The sequence below is a fragment of the Dasypus novemcinctus genome, chromosome 4 (genome assembly GCF_030445035.2).
Source record: "Dasypus novemcinctus isolate mDasNov1 chromosome 4, mDasNov1.1.hap2, whole genome shotgun sequence".
NCBI lineage: Eukaryota > Metazoa > Chordata > Mammalia > Cingulata > Dasypodidae > Dasypus > Dasypus novemcinctus.
This window is the reverse complement of record NC_080676.1, coordinates 131,583,899-131,600,228: the sequence shown is the minus strand read 5'-3', so window position 1 is coordinate 131,600,228 and position 16,330 is coordinate 131,583,899. Positions and strand designations below refer to the sequence as shown.

Here is a 16,330-nt window from a genome sequence, read left to right as displayed (position 1 = left end):
AAAGTTTAGCAACAGCTTCTAGCACTCAGTGCTCACTCCTTTGCTGGTTCAGTCCTTGGAACTTCTCCTCTTCCTTATGGGTGTTCCTGGGGATATCATTCCTACTTTCTGTTTTTCTTATTTATTTTATCTCATCCTTATTGTGATCAAGGATCAAGGCTTTCCCCAGTCCCTACTTGTACTATTATATTATTCATTATTCCCTGTCCTCCTGCTTGTGTTTCCCACTGAAAGAAAATTCCCCTAAGTTCCAAAGCCCAAACTTCTATATTCCCTATTCTTTTACCTGAATCTTTCAGAAACTTCTCCAGGATTTTAATTCTCCATTTTCCCAACAACTGCCTCTAGGACAAAGAACTTCTGAGAGATGGCCTGAGCAGGTGGAAGGAATATCACTGTTGGCATGAGGGGTAAGGATTAGAGGAGATAACTCTATTTGCTGCAATGTCCAACTCATTTTAAAGGAGAATCCATGGAAACTATGGTATGGTTGGAAAACAAGGCTTTGAAATAAAAGGTCTAGAATTTGAGGTCCAGATCCACCATAAACTAGCAGTGAGCTTCTCGAAGTCTCAGACTCTTGGCCTGAAAAAGAGTTTAAGACCTCATGCCTCACAATATTATTGCTAGGATCACATGATATATTACATAAGTAAAGTGTGTAAAGTGGTATTTACAAATTCTCTATATAAAAAGGGATGTTTATGTTTTCAATTATAACATTTATGTTTGTTTATAAAATATATAGGAAATTCAGAAAAGTATATGAAAAGGAGAATAAAATTTGCCTAAAATCCTACCACCAAAAGATAACTACTTCTAGTTAACTCTATTAATATAAAATGCTATTGCTATTTTTTCTTATTTGATAATAATTATATATTTGTGTTTAACATTGCCAGGATAAGTCTCTGTATATTGCTTGTGTCTGTGTGGTAGAATGGATTGTCCAAAAATGACTACAAAATACTTCTGTTCCAGAACCTTGCATCTCCATTCAGAGGTGAAATTTTATTTTCCATCTACCGTAACTGAGCAGGGCTTGTGACTGCCCCAATGAATAGAATTTGGCAAAAGTAACGATACTTGGCTTCTGAGGCTAGTCACAAAAGATTAAATGTCTTCTACCAGGCTATCTTCTTAGATTTCTGTCCCTAGAAACCCACCTACCACATTGTGAGGAAACCCAGGCCTCATAGAGAGGTTCTGTGTAGGTATTTTGTTCATCAGCATCAACCGTTGGACATATGGGTGAGTATGCCTTCAGATGCCTCCAGCCTTTGAACTGCTTCAAATGATGCCAAGTGGAGTAGAGAGAAGCTGTTTTCACTGATCCCTGCCCAAATTGCAGATTCCTGAGCCAAACAAATGTTGTCATTATTTCACTTAAATTTTTTTTAAATATTTATTTATTATTATTATTTTTAATTACATTAAAAAATATATATGAGGTCCCATTCAACCCCACCGCCCCCGCCCCCCACTCCCCCCACAGCAACACTCTCTCCCATCATCGTGATACATCCATTGCACCTGGTAAGTTCATCTCTGAGCATCACTGCACCCCATAGTCAATGGTCCACATCATAGCCCAGACTCTCTCACGTTCCATCCAGTGGGCCCTGGGGGGATCTACAGTGTCCCGTAATTGTCCGTGAAGCACTATCCAGGACAACTCCACGTCCCGAAAACGCCTCCACATCTCATCTCTTCCTCCCGTTCCCCACACCCAGCAGCCCCCATGGCTACCGTTCCCACACCCATTCCACATTTTCTCTGTGGACATTGGATTGGTTGTGTCCATTGCACACCTATGTCAAGTGAGGGCTTAGATTGCACCTATTTCACTTAAATTTTATGAGCATATTCTCATGTCTTTAGCAATTAGCAATTTATATCAACTTAACATGGCTGCCTTATATCCCAATATGTAGATATTCTATAATTTATATAAACTTTTCCATATTGTTGGATTTTTATGTTCTCCCACCTCCTTTTTTTATACTACCATGCTTATTTATAAATGCCATTTTTGTATGTAAAGACTGAGTTGCATTTCTGATCATTTCTGTAGTATAGATTCCTATAAGACAAAAATTATTTCTTTAGCTCAGTTACACTGAGTAAACTTCATGTTGGGCTGGAATTAAAACTGTCTTGTCTATAGAAATGGCTCTAAGATCTGAACTTTAAACAAATGGCATAACATATGGGAACACAACCCTCCTCCTAATTCAGGGACCATATTTACACTGATTTCTGAATTGCAGTGTTAGCCTGAGATAGAAAATGAGAAGGCAATGTGACTAAGGAGACAGAAATTGGAGTGATGTGGCCATAAGCCAAGGAATGTAGGCAGCCATCAGAATTTGGATGAAGCAAGGAATGGATTCTCCCTTAAAGCCCCTGCCAATACCTTCATTTCAACCTGATGGAAATGATTTGAACTTCTCTGGCCTTCAGATTTGTAAAAGAATAAATTTCTGTTGTTTAAAACCACCAAGCAAGTGTAATTTTTACAGCAGCCATAGGAAACTAGTATACCATGTAATTAGTTCATAAATTATTAGGAAATAAATGAAATTACAGAGGAGTCCATTTTAATGCTTCAAATTCTGTTCCTCAACTATCCTCCTAAGATAGTTACAGGCTACAATAAACATATACACAATATATTGGAGATGGTTGTCTTTTAGAAAATTTAGTGAAAAAATGTAAAGTATCAAATGATCCCTATGGAGAGCAAAAAAGCAAAGATAAAATTCTTTTACTTGAGGTATTTTTATTCTAAGATAGAATACACCACACACACACACACACACACACACACACACATACAACTGGAGCACAGAGCACTGGGTTTCATCAAATACTCAAAGTCTATCTTGAGGTATTCACTTTGAAATATGTAGGGATTCAGAGCACACAAACATGAAAGTAGAATTTTAATCTTCCCCTTTGGAAATATAATTGCAGTTTTGGAAAGGAAAATAACAAGGAATCATGGATAATAGGGTATCAAAGATCTCAAAGAAATAGGTTCATATCACTGTGGATACCAGCATGTCATAAAATATCAGTGTATGCTAACTTCTCTGTCCCTTCCTTGGTTAAAACTGTCCCTTTATTATCCAGGTCTAAAAAAAAGGGAAAACATAACAAATGAATCTGCAGCGATGTTTGAAAAATATGCCTTGACACATTTGGAACATACCCACTGTTCAAAATCTGCTGGCGAAAAGAAGCTGATTAGAACCCCTGACGCCCATGGGGAGCCCCATCCCAGGTACCTGTTACCTGCTGCTGTCAGCAATGCCTTGGGCCAGCATGGAGCCAGCGTATCCATTTACCTCTCATCTTTATGTAAACATCACACCAGAAGGCAGCCATGAATGTTGATAAAAACATGAAGGGAAGGTTGTGCTGTTTAAGAAAATATGACACTCTCCCTCTCATTCTTGTCTTCAGCACTAGACTTCAGTTGGGCCTCTTCAATGATGAAAGTGTCATCCTTTTCCTTATGAAGTGTCTCTACTTTGTTAGTTTTTGAGACTCTCTTCATTTGGAATCAGAAAAAATCCACTCTCCCCTGAAACTCAGAATTGAAATAGACTTAAAATTATCATCTCTGTTGGTATGTGGATTGAAAATTGAAAGGACAATTCTAAGGTTGGCCAAAAGCCCTGTATTCTCTTACCACATGGTGGAATTTAAATGTATTTATCATCCACATTTCTTCCTTTAAGTTGAAAACAAATCTGCCATATTTCATTAAGCATGTATCCTATTTCATACTATAATATATTCTGAAATAAATCATTAATACAATTATAAATAATAAAGCATAGGAAAAGTTTTCAAGGAATGAAATGTCAAAATAGAACAATTGATGTAAGTCATCAACAAGTGGTCATGATTCACAGTGTAGATAAATTCTAGTTAGGGGAAGAGTAATTTATACATGTTTATAGAATTTATGCCATAAGAGATGATGGTAGCCCAGGTAATGGTCATAACAGTAAAGAAACAGATAAGTAAGTGATTCAAGAAAAATGTAGGAGGGATAATTATCAGCCTTGGTGATTACCTGGGTATATGATGAAAAGGTTAGAAAGAGAAATCAAGGGCAACTTCCAGGTTTCAAGACTGGTTAAGTAGGAAATGAAGTTAATAGTCTCAATTTGGACAGGGAATTGAAGATATCTTTAGCAGAGCTGGATAAACAGGTCTGTCTCTTAGGAAAAATTTAGTCCAGAGGTATAGTTTTGGGAGTTGTCAGCAGGCAGTTGATAACTGAAGCTGCAAGAACCTCCAGAAAACTTGTAGCTCAAGAAGGAATGAATGTATGAGACAGAACTCTGAGATGTAGCATTTGAAGAGATAGAAAAAAGAGGAGAACTTGCAAAAGAGATTATGAAGTAGGAGAAAAACTGGGAGAGTGTGGATCATGGAAGTCAAAAGAATAGTGTTTAAAGAATGGAGTGGTCACAAGTAAGTGTTGAAAGCTGCCTTGATCACTGGGCTATTGAGGATATTTAACACTAATGCATATTTCTTTGTCTATATGGCAAAAATATTTTCAGTTACCATCCTGTAAGACTCTGAATTATCCTGATTTTCTTGACTTGTTCTTTAATTTTCAAACAAACAACAATTTGAAAAGATTAAGTTTTCATTTAAAAAATGTTAGAACTCAGTAACCTATTTCATAGATGGATTATAATTTGCACTTGCCAACCAGGTAAGTAACACCCAGCAGTTCAAATTGCTTCACTGTTTTTTATTTTAAATACAAATAGAAACTCCCAGTGGTAACACAAAATGACAATTAAAATAGCTCAATTTCTGTCTTTTTGACTTCCCAATCTCTGTGTTGTCATTGTTTTGAATCTACTGATTAAGCATAGGAAAAAATAGATTACAGAGTAATCTAACACAAGCTCAAATGATTCCTAACCACTGCGAATTTACTCTTGAAATGAACACACATAGCTGAGTACATGTGTGTTGGGGCTGATGGTATAACTGCAAATTCTTGAAATTAACTTTCAAGTAGAATAAATGTGTATTAAATAATAAAAGTTTGCTGATTTAAAGTTTATATATGCCTGAGTTTCCTAGAGTTGCTGTAACAAGGTACCACAAATTGAGGGGCTTACAACAACTGAGATTTATTTTCTTACTGTTCTGGAGGCTGAAAGTCCAAAATCAGGGTGTCAGCAGGGCCTTGCTCCCTTGGGAATCTGTAGGGAAGGAGCTGCTCTTTTCGCTTCTGGAGGCTGGTTGCAGTGCATGGTATTCTCTGCTGCAGACACCACATGGCGTTCTCCCCTTTGTCTGTCTACAAGCAAATTTCTTCATCCTCTAAGGACATTAGTCATATTGGATTAAAGGCCTACACTACTCCATTATGACCTCATTTTAACTTGCCTAATTTCATCTATAACAACCCTATTTCTAAATAAGTTCATATTCTAAGGTAGTGGGGGTTAGGACTTCAACATCTTTTTTGGGGGATACAACTCAATCCATCACAGTGTATATAAATATATGTAATATAATTAAAATGTAAGAGTAACTGTTGGAGAAAAACAGCGCTCACTGGGACATAGAAACTAATATGACCACAGGCAGAGAAAGAATTTATTGAGATGTTCTCCCAATGGATGGGGTCTGAAGAACAGACTTAAGCCCCCCCACCAGCATGGTGGGGGTCTGAAGAGAAACTTCAGCCCCCTCTTGGAAGGGGGGGGATTTGAATTTATTCAGGGCTTTCCTAGGCCAGGAAATGATAGTCAGTGGGAGGGGGTTGAGGGTCCAAGTGAGGTGCAGGGGCCAATAGGAAGCCCTAGAGGTGAAAATTTTCCCTGATAATGACTAGAGAATAGTGGGTTAGAGAGTTTGGAATGCTGCAGGAGCAGATGTTTCTTTTAATCTGTAGGGATTAAAGGGTTTCTTTATCTCCCTTTGGATATGTAAATAGTGAAGGTTTCCATCTCCCTCTGATATGCAGACAGAGGTAGTAAAGATCTCCATCTCCCTTTGATAGGCAGATAGTGAAGATCTCTATCTCCCTTCACTCCTGTCTCTAGGCGGTTTCTTAGTTTAACCTGTGGGAAATTGCGGTGCCCTCAGACACAGGGGAGGTTTGCCTTTTCCCAGTGCATATCAGGGGAAACTGAGCTACAGCTTGTTAACTATTGCAATCCTCTAACAGTAACCATAGCAGTTGTTTAGAACTTTGATCAACAAGAGTTTGGGAGGAGGAGTATTTTATCACTAATATTGGAAATACTGGTGCATAGTGATAATCAAAGACTGACCAACTTTTGACAGTTTTATTGATTTTTAAATTGTCTCCAGGCAATTTACTTTCTTTTTGCCTGCTTCCAGGACAGACTCCTCTTGCTGTCTAGTCTTCAGTATACTACTGGCCTAAATAACTGAAACGAGGACTGAAAATTACCCATGTGTTGAGTGGCAATAAGGTTATCATGCTCTTGGCAAAATAGTTTCAGAGAAATGGTGGACGTTGAAGGCCCATCACCCTGGGCTAAGAAATGAGTGGATGGGCAAGCAGTGTGGATAGTGACTTTATATCTTCCCTTCAGCCCTGCCTGAATATCCTGATCCTCAGGCATATTAAACTTTTCCACTCCTTCCTGAGCATAAAGACCTTCTGTGATGACTTAGGGATTTCTCCCTCCTCCGCTCACCACTTTTTTAGTATTTAAAATTTAAGTTTAAAATGGAGCATCTATGTGAACTTTAACAGATTGCTGATAATGGAACTGCTTGTGGCTGGTGTCCTGGATGTATAATTTGACTCTTCATTCTGAATGTTTGTTTTCAGACTGTGCCAATGGAGCTCCCCAGACTATTATGCTGATTCACTCTGCCTCTAACAAGAACCATTTAAATATTTACAGTACATTTGTCTTCAGTGAGTTCAATTGAATGAGTGGTTGAATAAATAGTAAAAAGATCAATTTCTGTAAAGGCATAGTAATGTTCAATAATACCTTTTTAAGTATGGTAACCTTTATGACTTTTAAATATTGGAAAATCTTCTTAACAATGTACAGCTGGTAAATGAATGTCCTTTTTGCTAATTGAATATTTTTCTGGGCTACAAAGCTTTAGATTTAACAACTCCAGTCAACAGTGAATACTATACTCAGTTGTGTAAACACTGACTTTTTCATATCCATTTTCCCCGAGTCTGTTTATACATGTGTAAGCACTCTTCTTTACTGTGACCTATCTAAATCTTGAACAATTTTTGTTATTTATTAGCAACTCAGCTAGAGTTGGACACAGCTAAGTTCAGTATGAGAATAGTAGGATCTTGTTACCTGCAGATAAATGCTAAACTTAAATTTAGAAAGATGTCAGTTTCATTCTATTTTGACCATTAAAACTGCAGCATGACCTTAGAAAACTCGATTTCTCTGGGTCTCTGTTTCCTTGGCATTATAATGAAAATGTTGCATTAGATTAATGCTATTCAACTAAGCACCCAAAACTCTAGGGTCTAAGGAGATATTATCTATTATCTAGGAAATATCAGGCGACATATAATTCTTTTCCTTTTTTTAAATTTTTATTTTTGCCCCTTCCCCACCCCCAGCCCGCCTGTTTTTGCTGTCTGTGTCCATTCACGGGGTGATTTTCTGTATCTATTTCTTTTTTTTGTCTTCTTTTCTCATCTTTTTCCTCTAAGATTCAGAGGGATTAGATCCTGAGGACCTCTGATGTGGAGCGAGTTTCCCTGTCAATTGTACCAACTCAGTTCCTGGTCTCTGTTGCACTTCACTTTGACTCTCCCCTTGATCTTCCTTTTGTTGCATCATCATCTTACTGTGTGACTCACTTGCGCGGGCACTGGCTTACCACGCGGGCACTTGTGTGGGCACTCAGTTCACCACACAGGTCTTGCGTAGGCACTTGGCTCACCGCGTGGGCACTGGCTTACTGCACAGGCACACTTTCTCTTCTTCTTTTTACCAGGAGGTCCCAGGGATCAAATGTGGGTCCTTCCATATGGTAGGCAGAGGCCTTATCACTTAAGGTACATCCACTTCCCACATATGATTTTCATCTCTCCTCAGTCACCCACTGTCACCTCATGTCTCTCTGATTTGGCTCCCCCTAACCAAGGACATGTTCAGGAGTCACATCCTCTTTGATACCTTTCTTAAGTATCCAACTAAGTGTGTTAGAAATAAATCTTCTTCTTCTGGAAGAAAATAAGGCTCACCCGATTGTGGAGAAGAAAAGAATTTATTTCCAATCTTGCAAGAAGGGGCGCACAACCAGAAAACATGGCTGGCACTCCGAACAAAGAAAAATGACACAATATATACCCCTAAGCCTAGCACGCAAGCCCTTCCTTTGTTTCTCCATAGATTGGATACTTCAGAAGTTACAACCTATCCGAAAAGATCTAACTTTCCCGCACAAAAGTTTGTGATTAACTGCTTCCCTCATCACATTCCAACCATTTTTGTTTTTACCTGCTCCCCTTTGCCAAATAAGGAATGGAATGTGGTGCTGAATTGGTATAGGCTTAGCTCTTTCTTGGGCATCTTCCTTTTTTTTTTTTTTTTTACTCCCTAGAGGACTGGCTTAAACTGGTTTCCTTTGTTGCTGTTTAATCTGGGAGTGGGAGACTGAGGCAGTAGGCTGCCAGGTTACATTCCTTTATGTGAAAACTAAACTAATCTTTGTTTCTTCCAAGTGAATTGCTCATTTTCTTTCTACTTTAGTAAGATGAACATTTCTTATCATCTTTTATATTGTTTCATTTCTCTTTCTGTATATCCTTGCTCCACAACTAGATTGTAAATTTCATAAGACTTTGCACTGAGACCTCCTTTTAATTGCCTCCCCCATATTCTTTCCCCATAGGCACAGTTTACTGGCTCCCCCGTCACATCCTCATCCAAAACTGACAATTCATAATTGACCTAATCCAATTATGGAAATCCTGTTTGCAGACTCCTGCCTATAGCTGAGGGTGACCATATGATCAGTTCTGTCTAATGAGACCTAAGTGGAAGCCTGCAGGAGCAGTTAAAGAAAAGAAAGATTTTATTCTCCTGGGGAGCATTGTCCTTTCTCTTGTCTCATTCTTCTTGCCTTGACCATAAATAAGATGCCTGGAATAGTAGCAGCCATCTTGAAACTATGTGGCAACTAAGATGAGGGAAAGACCAAGGAAATCTTGGAAATAGAGAGCCTGAACTCATTAAACCACAAAATCAATGGCATCAATTTACCTCTGGACTTTTGTGAAAAAATTTTAAGTAACGGTTAGCATCTCAAATATCTAGTTGTTTATTCCATCATTCATTCATTCAACATATATTGATTATGCACCTACCATAGCCCAGGCATAGTTCTTGAAATGCATTAGTAAACAAAACAGAAAAAAACTTCCTATCCTCACAGAGTTTATATTCTAATAAAAGAAGGCAGAAAATGAGCCATAGCCTTAATAAAGCAGGGTTGTAGATAGGACAGTAGGAGCTTGAGAAAGTAGCACTTGAGCAGACACTTGAAAGAGATGAGAGATTTCTTCATGTGGTTATCAAGAGGAGTAGTATTTCAGACATGGGGTATAACCTATGCAAAGATTCTAAAGCCTGGTAAGCCTGGTCTGTTAGAAGAACAGCAAGGAGGCCAGTGTGGCTGGAAAGGAGTGAGCAAGAGAAAGGCAGACTGTGTGTACGTTTGAGTAGAGGGAGTGGTGGACCGTGCAAAACTTTGAAGTCATTGTAAGGATTTTTCTTTTTTTTTTCCAGGGAGAAGTGAGGAGCCATTTGAAGATTTTTGAGCAGAATAAGAATATGATTTACTTTACATTTAACAGGAATACCTGGACTGCTCTGTTGAATGTAGGTGTAGGGGAAAGCAAGGGTGAAAGCAGGGAGAAGACTTAAGAGATCATCACATAATAGAGAAATGATGCTTGCTTGGACTAGGATGGTAACAACAAAAGTGCAAGTGGCAAAGTCTTCTTCTACTTATTGTTATATTTAAAAAAACAGAGACATGAATCCTTAATGGATTTGAGTGGAAGTTATCCAGCACTATTGTTGTGGAATTTAAGAGAAGTTCAATTATTTGAGTATAGAGAGACCAGGACTCAGGAATGATTTTGAGAAGGAAAAATGGTTTATTGACGGCCGGCCGGACTCGGGAGCTTTCAGTTTGAATCCCGAGCCCCGAACAAGATTTTCAAACGTCTTTTATACAGAGAGGAAAGGCCAAATGGTCCCTTTGTTTCAGTTCTCAATAGGCTTCAATTAGCATATATCTTCCACATCTTAGGTAAGCTTTTAGCATGGACTCCAGACATTCTAGATAAGCCTTTAGCATATTTGGTTTTTGCATTTCCCCTAAATACTTAAAGTTTATAGCCCCCGCATTGTTAAACATTTCCTGGGACTGGAGCTGCTGCTAGTCCCCAAGGGCAGGACTGCAGCCCCCCACCGTTCCACACCCACAAGTCAAACAACTTAGTTATCTCTGAAGAGACAAAGAGCCTTCCACCCATAGCCCACATCACTATCATCTTAGGATAATAAGCAAAAATTGAAAACAAAATAAAAATTGCTTGACATAAAATTCTGATATTTAAACTAAGTCAACTGCATGGAACTTCAACATTCAGTTATTGAAACGTTTCACCTAAAATGTTACATAAATTATATCCAAACACATGTGTATTTATTTTTGGGAAGTTATCCCATTACAGTCTTTTATTTCTATCAGTTACCTCAGGAGTAGTTTGAAGAACTTTAGATGCAAAAGACTTCATTTATTAAGGAACAATTAATTCATAAGTACTCACAGCAGAGTGAAATTAACACACAGTTACACTTATCTCTTGCTATTTTCCTAAAACTTATTTGCCTGTACTCAAATGAAACTTTTAGGGGCAACAGCAAGTTTTGGACAAAATATGGAAAAAAGGGAACTCAAGTTAATAATTTCAGATTCACACTATCTGCCACAAAGTAGGTTTTGGTTGTTTAAGTTTGACTGAGAAATTTTGCAGAAACGCTTTTGAAGATTTCATAATATTCCATCATTGATCATTTTGGGTTCTCAAGAGAATGGTAATGTTGAGTGTGTATACATATGTGTGCCCAAGTTGAATGTTGGCAAATCCAGTTAAGAGAGGTGTTACAAAGTGTAGGTACTGGTGAGATAAGGGTATTTGTTGAAAAGAAGCCCTAAGTCTTGATAGGATATTCTTTTTCTACTGTATAGTGTGCGGTTGAGTTATACCACATGCCAAGGATCAGCAAGTAATTCTGGTCACTGCCAGAGCCAAGAAAGAGGAATGGAACAGATTCTTCCCTGCAGACTTCAGAGGGAGCATATTCTTTCTGACATCTTCATTTTGGACTTCTATCCTCTGGAACTGAGAGAGAATAAACTTCTGTTCTTTTTAAGCCATGTAGTTTGTGGTACTTTGGTAAAGTGGTCCTAGAAAACTAAGACAGTTTTCATTCTTAGAAAAGTTAGGATAGTGATGTAACAACATTTCTTGTGTATATGGGATATATTTATTGGCAACTCTCAAGATATAATTAATAAATTTAAAAGTGCAGGAGAAGCAGAGATATTACAAGCTTTTCTTAGTTAAATCTATGAGAGTTAACTAAGAGGGCTTATGGTCACATCTTTCTCAGAAAATGCATACATTGTAAATGAAACACTGTGGCTATTCCTCATTTACTGATGCAATTGCATAGCTTCTTTCTGAAATACTTGGTTTGTTTGTTAATTTATTTATATATTTATTCATTTCTGGGAGTTCCTTCTTTGTTTTTTAAGAAATATTTAAAGACTCCCCTACTAAGTGTCAAATGTGTGTATACAATGATGACTAAGATGAATATGACATCAAACCTCATGAGGCTTTCTTCTTCAGTTAAAATGGTTATAGAATTTATGGAAATGTCCACAAAGAATGTAGTAAGCTAGAATATTAGAGTTTTAGATCTGGGAGCAATCCCTTAAATTTATAGATGGTGAAACTGAAGCACAGAATGGTTTCCTGACTTGGCCTAGGTCATGTAGTAGCAGAGCCAGAAGAGAATCCAGGTTGTTTAACCTTCCATGCTCCACATTCAACCATAGTTATAGTTGGTTGGGAAGAGAAGATAAAAGGGGGGAGGGAATCTCTTAAGTTAATTAGCACATTTTCCAGCTGGACAGATACAATTTTAAAGATGAAGTCAAGTAAATATCTAAATGTTTAAAAGGATCTTGGAACTGACCCACCTTATTTTGACAACCTGTTTCAACCTAGCATAAATAATGTGGATCCTGTCCAGACAGCATTGCAGAATGTCACAGTATTGCAGAACTGCTGCTTTGTCCTTACTGTCTCTTTGCAGCAAGGTAAAAATCCACATTCAGGCTGCTATTGTAGCACTGTAATGGATCCCATTACTGGGAAGAGTCCAGTCTTAATTATTTTCCACTACTTAGAAGATTAAATTATGGAGAGCTGGGAAGCAGACTACAGTGTGGATGCTGGAGGCAGACTTCGTAGTTTAAACCTTGGCTTTCACTGAGTGGATTTGGATAAGTGTCTAAATTCCTCTGAGGTTTAGTTCTGTTGAATAAAAAATTGTGATCATAAACAGTTGTAGGGACCATTAAGTTAATAGACCTCAAACAGTGAGATGTAAATAGGTGTTTTTTTAAAAAAAAATCACCAATTTCTGTGCAATATGGATGTAGAAGACAAATTAGGTACTAATTAGGCAACGTAAAGGTGTGTGTGAATACTTGTGTGTGTGACAGATCTAGTGTCCGAGACAAATCAATAGAGTCTCCCAAACTTCTCTATTGGTTTCAGTTGAAACCTTTTTACCTATCCGTCAGAGAGCTCTTAAAAAGCAAGCATTTACTATGTACTATTGACCTACTCCCACCAGCTGGTAGTCTTCACATACATTTCCTGTTTTCACAAAAAGTTTTAAAAAAAGCAAAACCACAGAGTGCCAAGGCTTTTAAAGCATCTCATGTGATGCTATTAATCAACACGTAGAATTCTAGAGTTTCTGCTTTCCTCCTCTACACAGCAAGAGTCTCAAAGGTTGGTGTTATCTGAGGTACAATGCTGGACCTCCCTGTCTCTGTAGCTCTCAAACAGGAAGTGCACATCCCAGACCAAGACCAAACCATCCAGTTTGGTGAGGAAGTGCCACTACCCACTCTTGTTCTCTGACAATGTTTCTTCTAGTTGGTAGCATAAGTGTTGGGCTATACAAGGAGGGCCTCACCAGGAGTATTGATAACTGGCTTTCTAATCCTACCACTTTTTCCCCCAAGGACTACAGCCAATATCTGATGGATCTTCTATTAAGAGAGCCTCTGTGTGCTGTTTGACAAAACTGAGTATGTGCTTATTCTTGCAAACACTGTATTCTGTTTTACTCAAATAATTTCAAGTCCTTGTAGTAGAAAAATAGCTAGAACTAGATAGTGGTAGATTCATCAGAATATTCCCAGCAAGTTACTATTGATTTCTTAGCTATATTAGATTAAATCCACAAGAGTGCTTTAGTTTTGGATTTCATAGAAAAAGAAAAGAGGCAAATTATAGAGAAACTGGGAACAAATAGTTTTGCCGTTCACATTGTATGTGTGAAGGCGATCTGTGAATATTCGTTAATTAACAGTTAAATTTACAGAAATACCAATGTGAATATTCGTTAATTAACAGTTAAATTTACAGAAATATCAATAATGGCCTAAAGATAACTTCAAAATTACGTAACTATGAAACTGCAATTGTCTCTCAAACATTTTCAAAACTACCATAAAGTAGAATGTTCTTAAATGAATAATATCTCCTGGTACCTTATGTCAAGTCGACCCTTGCCCTACCTTCCTCGGGAACATTGTGCTGACTGAGGAGAGAGACAAGCCAGTTTTATAAACAAGTGCATTTTTGATGTGATGATAATGAAATTAACCATGATTTTCCTTTATAAATTTATTTTTGTGTGTGTCTAAATGGTCTTAAAGGAAGCCTAGTTTCCACATACCAGGATACATTGCTCACACAGTGGGATGTTTTTAAGTCTGGAATTTATATCAGACTACGTGAATGAGGCATTTGCAAAATCCAGATAACTGTGTTAGGGCCAAACACCCCAGACATGGCTGTTATGGGGGTTCTTTTAGAGATTTTCCAGTGCATCACAGCAGAGTCACAGATTAAATCTGGTCAACTTGAAGACATTTGAAGACAAGTGATGGTCTATACTGGATAGATTTAATAATCTCTGAGGTTCAGAATATTATAAGTTGTCAGAAAATTCTTGACATTGTGGCCAGATAAAGCAAATAATGTAAAATAGTATACTAGTAGACAAAAAGCTAGAAAACATTTCAGAAAAGGTAGTACATTCTAGGCAGAAAATGACTTCATTTGGCAGCAACCTCAAAGGCACAAGAGAAAGCCTAAAAGCCTGTTCCTCCCAAATTAGCTTATTTTTCTAAATACCATTTACTTGTACACTATGATGCTGTAGCATTTTTATATTATTGGTGAATTCCAAAAAAAATATTGGATTATGTTTGTAAACTGGTCTTTTCCTCTGGGCATATTCTAGTGTATTGGGTTCAAAGGTTTTGCTTTTACTTGCTTAAATAATGATTAAGGCTTTGTTGGGCAATGTCAGTAGGATGTTGAGTCCCTGCCCACCAAGGGGGCAGGGACTCACAGAAAAATCACATTGCACAGAAGGGAGGTTGGAGTTTTGATGTTGGAGTTTTGAGGCTGAAGTCTTGAGCTGGAGCCCTAAGAAGTAAGCACACAAAGGAGCTTGGTTGTGAGGAGAGAGAAGAAAGCCCTGGCAAGAGAGGAACCCAGGAAGCCTGAACCATGGCAGATTTCGACAGCCATCTTGCTCCAACACATGACAAAAGACTTTGGAGAGGGAAGTAACTTATGCTTTATCACCTGGTAGCTGTAAGCTACTACCCCAAATAAATATCCTTTATAAAAACCAACCAATTTTGGTAATTTGTATCAGCATCCCTTTGGCTGACAAATACATCCGTATAAGCTATAGATCATTCTTCTAATATTTACCCTTAAAAATTTAACACACATATACAAAGTTATATTTTTCTATTGCTATCTAGGATTAATCAATATCTATATCCTCTCCCAAAGTAAGGTAAGAATTTTATCTCACCATTAATTACTTCTTAAATAACTCTACCATCTCTCATGAGTTTAACTGGAATTTTAGTTCTAGGTTTTTATTAGGCATTTGGTTTTGCATTAAATATCAACAATTATTAGAACTTACTATGAATTTGCTCACTCTTTTGTATATTTTGGAATACATCATGGTAGTAAGATCCATGTTTTTTTTTCAGATCTGACAATATTGTTAACAATAAGCTTAGAGACTTTCAAACAACTTACTTCCACAGTAGGCTTCTCTTACATATGTTTTAATCTGTGGTTTCTTCCAGCTTTCTTTTGTTGAAGACATGGTTGTCATATGCTCCCTAGCTCTCAGAAATTCCTCAGAATTTCTGGCTCACTGATTCTCCTTTCTGTAGGTATAACTTTTTTTTTTTTAACTTTTGGGTGATTTGGGGGAGAACCAGCAAGATGGCGGCAGAGTAAGAAGCTCCTAGGGTCAGCTCCTGTTACAGGGCAGTTAGCAAACACCCAGAGCTATCTGAGCTAGCTGAGGCACCTGTTTTGGGGCTCCAGGAGACCAGAGGAGCATCCTGCCACATCCTTGAAGGAGTGTAAGAAGGAGACTGTCCATCTGCAGAGAAGACTCCTAAGTAGAGCGCTCCATGCCCTAGAGGCCGGTGCCCATTTTTCAGTGGAGGCACAAGCCACCTCGGGAGCTGTTCTGTGGCTGGAATTGAAAACTCCACTTCCCCAAAATGGGGAAGGAAGAGAGAGTTGGCCACCAATTTCAGCTATGGATGAGTAAATTCAGCAGGCTACAGTATACTCCTGAGAACAGCTAAAGTTTGAGCTTGTCCAGGTCAGAAAGAGGTTGGGAGCCACTATCTTAACTTCACGCCTGACATGAGGGGAAGCTGGGAGGACTGAAAATCCTAGTGCTGGTGGGACTGGCTTTCCATCCAGATTATATTGCAGCTCTAGCCTAGATCCCAGTGCCACCTCCAGCAGGATGGAAGCTGTGCAGACCCACACCAGCCTCTCCAGAGAATTACTGGCCAAGCCGTGGAGGCTGGTGATTATCCTACTTTGGCAGCATGAGCCACCCCAGGACCTTTTCTGTGGCTGGAATTGGAA

General features: G+C 38.2%; 2 long non-coding RNA genes across 2 annotated transcripts; both read left to right on the top strand.

The window, feature by feature from the left end:
* The first annotated feature begins 901 nt into the window (after positions 1-901).
* On the top strand, positions 902-10,258 carry LOC131278282 (uncharacterized). Its single transcript, XR_009185603.2, has 3 exons — positions 902-1,003; positions 3,136-3,286; positions 9,807-10,258. It is a non-coding gene; the product is annotated as an uncharacterized lncRNA (long non-coding RNA).
* Positions 10,258-11,465, top strand: LOC139438897 (uncharacterized). Its single transcript, XR_011648690.1, has 2 exons — positions 10,258-10,335; positions 11,281-11,465. It is a non-coding gene; the product is annotated as an uncharacterized lncRNA (long non-coding RNA).
* The last annotated feature ends 4,865 nt before the right edge of the window (positions 11,466-16,330 follow it).